At 42.7% G+C, this 9,705-nt stretch overlaps 1 long non-coding RNA gene across 2 annotated transcripts in view; it reads right to left on the bottom strand.

Moving 5' to 3' along the window:
• The window catches only part of LOC107195382, a 230,687-nt gene that overhangs the window by 7,277 nt on the left and 213,705 nt on the right, over positions 1 to 9,705 (bottom strand). The window contains exon 9 of one of the 2 annotated variants that reach the window (XR_003045065.1): positions 6,915 to 7,000. The exons of the other annotated variant lie outside the window; for it this stretch is intronic. This is a non-coding gene — a long non-coding RNA (uncharacterized LOC107195382). The remainder of the gene's footprint in view (positions 1 to 6,914; positions 7,001 to 9,705) is intronic. 2 annotated transcript variants of the gene reach the window in all.

The raw sequence follows: 9,705 nt of genomic DNA, 5'->3' as shown, positions 1-9,705 counted from the left end.
GGCGGGGAGAGAGAGAGGGGGGCGGGGAGAGAGAGCGGGAGCCAGTGAGCACTCTCTGGCGTCCACTCTGACAAGGACACCAAGCTCATGGGACTACGATTTGGGTTTCTACATGTTGGCTGCCATCTGAAGACTCATCCAGTATGGCTCCTTGCTGCCTTCTCAGTCTATTCCCACAGGCTCTCCTAAGTCAAGACTGCTTCTAAAATCCCAAAGCACCATGTATTCTCACTGCTCCATGGCTTGGCTTGCATAGTTTGCTGTCTCTTGGTTTCTCTTCTCTTGCTCATCTCTCTTTTAAATTTTTTTCAGTGCCACCTCTCCTGGGAAAATAGTAACTGATTCTTAGAACAGAACGAACCTCTCCTGTTTCTATGCTCCCTCAGCACTTCTCTTTAGATTGCAGACTTTGTTAGAGTTTTGTAGCTTACTGAACCCGCGTCTGTATCACTCGCTATGGCATGAATCCTTTGAGATAAAGGGACGTGTCTTCCTCACACGTTTCTTTCTTCTCAGCCCATCTCAGTTCCCAGAAACCTAGAGCAGTTTGCCTTACAAGGAGTGGAGGGTTGTTGTAGTACATAAAGTCAGTCAAATGAACTAGCATATACTGGACACTAAAATAAAGTTATACATTTAGAATAAACATTTCTTTCTGAGCCACAGGACTACATTAACATTGGTTTTTTATTTATGTTAATTGGTTAACAAAGTGGACAATATAACATGGACTGACTCCACAAGTTGCAGGCATGAGTCTACAGGAGCCCAGCAGGACTGTCAAGGACGAGATGTCGTGGACATCACTTGTTAATAGGGTCGCCAGAGGTTAGAGCTGACTCCACAGCATACTTAACACTCACAAAGTGAACTGTACATCTCACTGTAACCGTAGGATGATGCTGACCATCCAAACCAGAGTCTGGATGTCAGTAAAAAAAAAAAGAATTCGAGGATTAAATGGAGGGTTGATTGGTTGACTTCAGGATTCCTTAACCTCTGAAATCAAATGTGACCTGTGATATTCATTGCTAGCCTATGCAGAAGGTTATTGGCAAAGCAGATGCTGGCCGTGGTGCTGAAGATTGAAAGTGCATGTGATGTCTTAGCCACATGGTCTTACACATCATAAAAATCAAATCAGTGCTAGTCTAGCACCACTTCAATTTATTTCATCGTTTATATTTTAACATGTGACTATATATAATTTTCTCAATGCCCACAACACTTATCAGTGCTCACTAGAGTTTCTGAACACAGAGTAGGTTGAAGCAGTGTTCCCATACCTCTGGGCTGCGAACAGGTACCGGTCCGTGGCCTGTTAGGAACCAGGCTGCACAGCAGGAGGTGAATGGCAGGGGAGCGAGCAAAGCTTCATCTGTATTCGCAGCAGCTCCCCAGAGCCAGCATCACCGCCTCAGCTCCGCCTCAGAGCATCAGGCATTAGATTCTCATAGCAGCATCGGGCCCCAGTGCCAAAAAGGTGGGGTAGGGGGGACCTCTGGGTTGAAATACATTATTCCTGAATCCTGAATTCGGGGACTTAAAATGTGAGTATAGTTATCTCTCATTCTCTTATCACAATTCCATGTGGAAGTACTTTGAACGATTTCATAAAATTAAGGCGTCGTCAGCCAAATCAAGATTGTACCCATAAGCATTTCTAAGAGGCAGGGGCCTTCACTGAAGAAAATCAGATTTACTGGGTAGACATTTATCTTTAAATTTATTGATTGATAAATTTTTGCTTCCAGACATAGTTTTAATACTTATAGTAAAACATGAGGAAAGATGCTTAGAATAGGGAAGCTCTGAATTAAGCAGAATTGATACTAACCTTGAGATAGGTTAGGTCTACAATATTTTTTCCTATTACGTTAGCTTTACTTGCGCATGAATATTTTTATGCGTGTGTATAACTTAGGCCTAAACGGAACCTCGATGTGGCAGTAGTGAAATGTCACAATGCACATTCCTTCTAAATTCCGTTTAGGTGAAGGTCACTGAATAATAGTATCTATATATCGGGGAGAAGAAATAAAAGAACAAATCTTTCAAACCCTGTTGCTGAAATATTCTTAAAGACAGTATCTTTCCACACTGTGAGTTTTTTCTCCTCTATATTTCTGTCTTTCTTACCTCATACAATTGTCGAAGGAGCGACTCGAGATAATGAACACACAGATGCTCCTTGACTTAATAATGGGATTACGTCCCAGTAAACCTATCGTAAATTGAAAATATCCTAAGTCGAAAATGCATTTAATACACCTAACTTACTAAACATCATAGCTTAGCCTAGCCTGCTTTCAACGTGCTCAGAACATAACACCCCAAAACACAAAACACCCCAGAACTCTGGCATCAGAGTTCACGGTAAAGCATCGGTGGTCGGCCCTCGGGTGCCTGCCTGCGAGCTGCAGCCCAGCATCGCGAGAGAGCATCGCATTCTGCATTGCAGCCTGGGAAAAGGTCACAATTCAAAATCTGAAGTATGGGTTCTACTGAACGCCTATCACGTTTGCACCATCATAAACTCAAAGAGTCATAAGTCGAACCACCGTAAGCCGGGAATCGTCTGTAAACACTGGTAAACTAACTTCCTAAGCAAATGAAAGATTTTATTACTATTCCACACTGGGTCTTGACTCGAAGCCCTTTCATCTTTTATCCTACGCATGTCTGTGCACAAGTCACCAGTTAGACCAACGCGTCTCAGAGCCTGACATATGTGGCTACACCTGGAAGTGGTGGCGTCCGCCCCTTGCCCTGCCTTGTTTCAAACTTGCCTGGTTCCTGTCGAGCACCTGCCATCCCACTGTGCTAACCCCCCAGTCCTAAGTGTCTCTGCTGCACTGGTGAGCCGTAGGGCTGCCCCGAAACCCTTCGAGCTGCTCACACCATCTTAGCCCCCGGGAGTCCATGGATTCCAATGGCAGAGACAGTGGTGGTCATCGCGGGTCCACAGGTTGGTCCCCTGCCCCAAGCCAACCAGCCGCCTCTGACGCCTGCTCCCCAGGGCGACTCTTTTAGCTGTTTGTTCTGCATTTACCAGCTTATTACTAAATATCATGCTTCTACTGCTATTTGATATTTTTCAGTTTTAGATTTTTACCGACTGACATCCTTTTAGTGGAAATAAAACTTTAGGTTTCTTACACTCCTGCTCCACTTCTCCCCTTTTTTCAAGGTGCTAAAATAAATCACAATTTTTTGTTAAGTTCACATTGAATATTTGTAATGTTATGATTATATAAATAATACTCATAACTGTGCCATGTAGTTATGATGATTTACAGTTTTATTCTTTTATAACTTTCGGTTTTCCCTGGAATCAATAATGCCTCCTGTTTTAGTTCCTGAGAGTTCTACATACCTATCGCGATTTCTCTTCGCACTCTATTAATCTCTTCCTATTATACCCAAGGTATCAGATAATCTTGGTTCCTCCTAAGCTGGACCAGTGATTTTCTAGAAGAACTGCACACCTGCCATTATGTGAGTTTCTCTTCACTAGACTCCTGTTTTTTTTTTTTCTTTTTACATGGATTCCCTATTTTTTCTGGTCCTATAGATTCAAAATATTACATGCTCCTTAGTTCCTTTTTAAAATTGTAACATTCTTCCCTTTAATTTTCAGAATGTAAGCTTTGGGATTCAAGGGTCTGCTAATCTTTTTCTCATTGCTAATAGAATTCCAATTCTTAACTTCAAAATTTTCAGGCCTTCCTGAAAGAAATCTGAGAAAAAGCAAAGGGAGAGAATGCTCCCTCAAGATACACTCTTCCACACCATAAACCTCATCTTGATAAAATGATGACCGGAAAAAGGTTCCGGACATCTCAGTTTTACCCTCCTGTCTAATCTTAAGATTTGTGTAAAACGATATTTACCTAATCCGTTATTTGTTTAAAACTGTTCTTGGAAGTATTCTTTGTACAAAGGAAACTTTTGGACACCCCCAGTAGAATGTGTTGCTATGCTCTATGAAATAGATTACTTCTAGGATCTGCAAATCTGACTGGTTGGATTATTTAATAATTGGTTGCCTTGGCAATAATATTCACAGGAACATGTCTTTTTTTTGTGAAGATACTTTCGAGGTTCATTTGTTGAACTAGATAGGGATTATAAATGAAAAAAAAAATTCATGACTCGGCTGTGCATTTTATTCAAGCAGAATTGTAAGAGTTTGTCTCGCTGAGAGCTAACGGCTCACCCTTCCTCCTGGCTCACCTCTGGTCCTGGTGCGACACCTTCTCTAGCATCGCCCTGCGACATGCTGCACGGGAGGTGATTTTTGGTGCCTAATTCCGTGTCCAAAAAATGTCATTATTCTTCCTATATTCCCCAATCGCTAGCTTGGCTGAGTATTATTATTTTAGCATTAAAATAATTTTTTTCTCAGATTTTTAAAAATCGTCCTCTTTTGTCTTCTGGCAGCCACTGCTGCCATTCAGAAGTCCAGCGACGAAGGGCCGAACCCCCGCCCTGTCGCCTGGTTTGCGGCAGAGATCTCCCTCCTGGTCTCCTCGCTGCCCCTCCTGCCTTGCTGCATAGCCCATCTCAACGTAACAGCGGGGGGATCCTTTTAAAAAGGAAGTCATAGCCTGACAGCCCTCTACTCAAGACCTCACACAGAGTACCGCCAATGGCCTTCAAGGCCCAGCGTGCTTTGGGCCCTGCCATGTCTCTGTTCTCATCTCTACTGTCCACCACATCTACTCTGCGCCAGGCACACTGGCCTCCCAGCTGTTCCACGCACAGCTGTGCCACCACCTTAGTGACTCCGCACTGGCTGCTCCTCAGCTGGGAACGCTCTTCTCCCGGACATCTGCGAGTCGATGTCTTCATTTCTCTCAAGTTTTGCTTAAAACACATCCTGTCAAACAGAACTACCCTGATTATCCTGTTTAAAACTACATGCCATTTCCCTCTCTTCTCACCCCAAATCCCCCTTATCCTGCTCTATTTTTTTATGGCATTTCCCAGCTTCTAAGAGGTTGTTCCGTTTACTTTTATATTTTGTCTATTATGTAAACTCTAGGAGGGCAGAGAATTTTATTTTGTCACTGATATAGCCCCAATACCAATCAGTACATAGTTGGTGCACATAAAATGTCATTTGAATAAACTGAGAAGTGATTATTATATCCGTCTTCTACATAATGTGACAAAGGCCCTTCATGTTAGGAATATTTCTGAGGCAAAGGTTATGTACACTATCAAACTTTTCATCATTTTACTCCTTCCATCTGTTTTTCATATTGTAGATAGAATGATCTTTCCAAAATGCAAACCTGATGATGTCAGCCCTATTTCCACCTTTCTTTCCCTCTGCTTAAGATGCCACCAAAGGCTTTCTATATTTTTAGAATTAAGATGGAATTCCTTGGCATGATCTATGAAACTCAGCATAGGTTGCTTCTCGCCTAAGTCAGAGGGCCTTTGCACAAGCCGCTCGCTCCTCTTAGAATGCTCTTCCCTCTTTTCTTCACTTAATAAGCTTTAGGATCAAAGCCACACTCCTGGAAATAGAACCCTGCAAAGGGTTTCAGATATGCAGGATAAATAAATTCTGGAAAGCTAATGTATAAGTAGGGTGAGTATAGTTAATACTATATTATATACTTGAAATTTGGGAATGGAGTGGATCTTAACAGTTCTGACTAAAAAAAAAAAGTGAGCTGATGAATATGTTAGTAAACATTTCACAATGTATACACATATCAAAACATTGCATTGTATATCTTAAATACGTACAATTTTTATTGGTCAATTATGCCTCAATAAAGCTGCTGCTTCTAATATTTTTTTTAATCCTAGTTTAACAACTATTGAGTCAATGAGTTATGTTTTAAAAAAACACTCTCAAGATTTCGCTTTGCTGGGGGGCTGCCCTCTCCCCGGAACCACGCTCCCAGCTCCGGCCCACGCCTTGGACCTTGGACCTCGGCCCCAGGGTGACTTTCTCAGGCAATTTTCCCTGATCGGACCATATGACCCTTGATGGGCTCTCATGGTGTGTGTCTCTCCTTCGCACTCGTCATGGGGAACACATGCTTTCACATGCAGCGATTGTCTTGCTAATTCCTATTGCCCCCATTGGACTTTAAGCTTCATGAGCATAAGGGCCAAAATGAATTTTGTCTGTTATATGACCACTAATGCCTAGCATAGTGTCTAGATCATGGTAGGTGATCGAAAGACTGTTTTTAAATGAACATATGTATAGGTGTAAAATAGTCTGTCTCGGCATCGGTTTTCATTCTGTATTAGATTTTATCCAACCGATTTTCCACGATTCCTCCAAACTGTCTGCGCTCTAAACTTTGTGGTTTGCCCCCGTCAGATGACATGCACTAAATTCTAGAAAGTCGGCCGCTCACATGCCGGTCCTCAGCTCGGGCTCTTCAAATCTAGAATTTTATTTCAACGAACATGTTTGAATATTACTTTTATCTCATTCTGGTATTACTTCAGTTAACGCTGATTTTCAATGTGGTTCTAGAGTGGCCTGACTTTAAGAATCACCAGGTTTCACTGTTTTCTGTAAAATTCGATAAAAGTGCTCTGAGTGTGAGCAGAACAATCCTACAACGCAGGAACTGGCTATGCTGACTTTCAGGCCTCAGTAAAAACTTTCGGAATCCAGAGAGAAGACGTGCAGGGGAAGAGGAGCGGAGCGGGAGACGCAGTGATGGGAAGAAGAAAAAGCGAGGTGAGGACTGAGCCGGCAAGTGAATCGAAGCCAGGAACTTTTTCACGCTAGGTTTCTAATGCTTATTCAATAGAATATATGGAAGTGTAAAGAAATTTATTGTTTTTTCATACTCAGTTTATGACGTTTGGATATCAGATTTATTTTCTTTTTGAGAGGAAAGAATTCTCTGTATAACGCTCCTTCTACTGACCTCCTCAGTAAATCTCGGAGTTGTTTTTCTACCAGAGATGATGGATTTGCTGTGAATCAGCCATGATCTGTTACTCAGTCCCACTGCTGGCAGGTTTTGCAGATTTGCAAAAAAAAAAGATGAGTCAATTAGGTATCCAGCCTGCAGCTATGAAATGGGACAAAAGTTAACAGGCTTCATTTGGCTTGAAATGCAAGTCTGTCTTGCTTATTCTCTAGCTACCCTGGCTGAATGCGCACAAATGCAAATACAGAGATACACCATTCTGAATTACGTCCCGAACCTGTGCATGTTTACAACTACACAAAATACACACCCCGGCCAAAGGACTATTACATTCGGCCGGGGAAAATGACCCAAGGGAGTCAAGTAGTTTACAACTTTGGCTGTCACTAGATATTAATTCATCCAAAGTACCCTTTATAACTGGATGGGTAGGAGACGTCACAGTGATCCCAGAGACCTTGACAGACCAAGAGTAAAGGATGGACAGCTTTTCAGCCTCACTTCATTGTTGTCTGGCTTTCATCAGAGACAGAGCAGTTGGGGAGAGGGCCACTGAGTCTGCGTAGGGAAGGGCCAGTCCGTAAAGCTTGAGACATTCCCCTGGCCCGGCGCTGGCAATTCACAGCGATGTTTCTGTATTAAGTGCAAAATTTAATTGTTGCTGTCACCAACAACAAGGATTTGTACAATCATTCTTTTAGACGTGGTGGAACCGAAAAATTAAAAACACACAAAAATGACATGCCCTACCCTTAACGCCAATCGGAAGACAACTTCAGTTAAAAACAAAAGGAAAAGCAAAACGCACTTATTCTAATAAGTAACTTTATGTGAAATAGAAGGCTGTCTAAGACACATAAATCAAGGCATCTTCTCTCTGCACTAAGCACTTTGTCCCCTCAGAATTATCATTTTGTAATTGGAAAAGCCCTACAGTTTAAAGCGTGCCTCGTACAAATGTCACTTCCAAGCTTCGGTGCTAATCCAGAGGAAATATGACCCGAGCGGTCTCCCAGGCCCAATGTCTAGGTGTTGGATACATGATAAACTTCCACGGAGCTCTCGTAGTGAGATATAGTCCTCCGGAGAATTGAATTTTTCAAGGCTTAGTACAACCCAACCTTTTAAATAAGATTTAAGCTTCCCTTGTCAGGTTCTTTTAAGAGGTTTTAAAATTTTTTTTATTTGCTGCTTTGACCAGGTTCTAATCCCTGGTCCCTAGTGACCACCTTTGGCCATCCGAACCATTTCATGTCAGGTTTCCAGGGCTTGGCACAGCTTGCATGATTGAAGAGGTATAGATATCTCTTCAAAAAAATATATATGTATATATATATATACACACACACATACATTTTCCTCTTTCATGGAAGAGCCTCGTCAAGATAATTTGAGATGGGAGAATTGCAACAAGACTTTCTTGCTACTTTACTGATAATATGAGTTTCTTTCATTTTTTTTTTTACCTTTTACCATTTTTAGGTAGTTCTCTTGAATAGATTAAATGATGACAGAATACTAGCTATTCGAAATAATGAGTCCAGTAGTTTGCACCTTAATTGTGGACTTCCCAGCCTCCAGGACTGAGAAACATTCACGCCTGTGTTTAAGCTACCTAGTCTATGGTATTTGGTAAGAGCAGCCTGAGCTACTAAGACAATTAAAATTTTCAAATACTTTCTTGTGCTTAAAAATGATGTGGAAATGTCCGGGCTTCAGAAACAACAGGGATCTCAAAGCCAAAATGAAAAGTCGGAGGTGATTCTGTGGCATCCCGTGCGACGCAGACGCCAGTGAACGAGGGCTGGACTCGCACGCCCCGAGACCTCCAGGCGACGGCTCGTTAGGCCTCTGACGCCGAGGAGCGAGAACAGACACTCACGCCAGGCTGCCTGGGTTCAAGCGCGCAGCTCTACAGCTTTCGAGCCCTGTGGCCTGGGGCACATCCTATAACCTCTCGACGCCCCAGTTTCCATGACTACAGCGTAGGGATTTTAAAAAGTAACTTCTCGAAGAGGTCCTGTGAATTGAACTATTATACACAGAGTACAGGGAACATGCCTGCAACGACTTAGGCATTGTAAAAATGTTTACTTGGTATTATCCACGAAATGCCCATAAACGCAGAGCAGCAAAACTTAAAAAGTATCACACATTTTAGCGAGAACATGGAACTGACACGCTCACTGCCGGTGGGAAACTGAGCGTCCACACTGGAAAGCAGCTTTGCCATGTGGAGCGAAGGCCACGGGACCCGGACTGCGACCCGCCGGCCCAGCTGCTGGGTGCCGACCGGAAGCCGCTTGCGCATGCGTACCAGGCGCTGTCAGAGGGACGCCGACCGCAGAGAAAGATGGGGGAAACCTGGACGCCGGTTGGTGGGGAAAGACAGAAAGTGGCATATGGACAAGGGATGATGTCAGTTAAGATGAATGCACTGCGTGTGTGTGTGCATGCACGTGTGCGTGCGCGTGTGTTTGTGGTGTGTTCTCACCCTCTCCCCATCGTGCACTAAACAGGTAACAACCTGGATAAAGTATCAAGAGCATATTGTTGACGGAGTAAAGGGAATTGCAGGATACCAATTTACACGCATTTAAAAATTAACGAGACAATTACGATCTTGTTTATGGATAAGTACATCTATACTAAACACATAATAATTTAGGTTCCGAAGGATACATACCTCACATTGGTATGTATTTTCCGAGGAAGGCAGAAGAGTTGCCAACGGTATTTGTATAACTACTTAATTCTTTAAAAAAAATCTGAAGCATCCAATGTT

The sequence above is a fragment of the Pteropus alecto genome, unplaced genomic scaffold (genome assembly GCF_000325575.1).
Source record: "Pteropus alecto unplaced genomic scaffold, ASM32557v1 scaffold101, whole genome shotgun sequence".
Taxonomy (NCBI): domain Eukaryota; kingdom Metazoa; phylum Chordata; class Mammalia; order Chiroptera; family Pteropodidae; genus Pteropus; species Pteropus alecto.
The sequence above is the reverse complement of the archived record's forward strand: the minus strand, read 5'-3'. Positions and strand labels throughout refer to the sequence as shown.